Source organism: Mustela nigripes, chromosome 6 (assembly GCF_022355385.1).
Source record: "Mustela nigripes isolate SB6536 chromosome 6, MUSNIG.SB6536, whole genome shotgun sequence".
Taxonomy (NCBI): domain Eukaryota; kingdom Metazoa; phylum Chordata; class Mammalia; order Carnivora; family Mustelidae; genus Mustela; species Mustela nigripes.
The window spans coordinates 86,124,200-86,125,706 of NC_081562.1; positions in this window are offsets into that span (position 1 = coordinate 86,124,200).

A 1,507-nucleotide genomic window follows, 5' to 3' on the forward strand; every position below is an offset into this window, starting at 1 on the left:
GGGGCTCTCTGCTCCACGGCTTCCTCCTCTCTGTCTACCTGCCTCTTTGCCTACTTGTGATTTCTCTCTGTTAAATAAATAAAATCTTTGTTGTTAAAAAGAAAAAAAGAAAGAAAGAAAGGAAAGAGATTGATGTGATGTTAACAGCATGCCCCCAGTTTCAGCCAGAAGATTCTCTTTGAGGGCTCAAGGCTTACGTTAATAAGCCCTGGCATCCAAATCTTGGTTCATTCCTGGGACATTCAATATCTCTCCAAACCATTTCTTCTTCCCTTAAGCCAGGTTTTGTCTCAAAATATGTGCCTATAAGTTAACCAAACTGGTCCTGGGCTCAGAAACCAAAAGAGAGATGCCATAATCAAAATCCTTTGTAAACAAACATTATATCCAGAGTATTTTTACATACCTGTTAGGTGGAACCATGCCTCCTTGAATTGACAGCTTCATCACTACATGCATAATCTGGGCAAGTAACTCTAAATCTCTGGTGTAATAATGAGAGACTCGCATTTACTGAACCTTTCCTCAGTGCCAAAGCCTGGACTAGGAGCTTTACATATAGAAGCTCATTTAATTCTCTCATCTCTCCTGTCAGAAAGGTACCATGATTAGATTAATTTCATAGATAAGGAAACTGAGGCTTAGAAAAATTAATTGGCTTATTCAGGATCACCCAGTTTTTGAGTGGTAAAGCCTGACCAGTCTCACAGTCTGGACATCTAACCATCATGCCACTCTCTCTGTGGACGGTTTTAACCTAAAAAAGATCTGCTTCCTACCTATTCTTTTCAGAAGTGACTCCTGAAGCTTGTGGAGGTAAGAATATTGAATTATCAAACTGCACACATGAAGATATCTTGGATGAATCATTTTTTTTAATATACAGAAAAATGGCTCAAAGTGAATGGATTTACAATAAAACAAGGAATATTTATATTAGATGTTTGGAAGAGATAATTATCATATTCAGGAATCTTATGGAGCCCTCTCCTTTGGAAAATATTTAGAAAAAGACAGACATGTCCTTCTCAGAAGTGTTTGAGCTTAAGTTTAAATTCTGAACCAAACTAAAGGCCACAGGGGTGGCTCAGTTGTTAAGCTGTCCTCAGCTCAGGTCATGATCCCCGGGTCCTGGGATCTATTGAGCCCCGCATGGGGCTCTCTACTCAGCAGGAAGCCTGCTTCTCCCTCTCCCACTCCCCTGCTTGTGTTTTCTCTCTCGCTGTCTCTCTGTCAAATAAATAAAATATTTTTAAAAAAATTTAACAGCCACAGAAGTCCTCCTTACCATTTATTAATTCTAAAATAAACTGGGTAAGATGAGAAGTAATTCCTAAGCTTTGGTCCCTCCCAAGTGGGATGCAGATCAGTGTCCAGATTTACAATCTCCACACTGTGGAGAAAAGATTTTGCAGACTATTTACTCCTGGAATGCTATGACTGGGGGAATGGACTTTTCTCTTCCTCTCTCTTTCTTACTGTAACTAAGTGTGAAACTGGAGTGCGA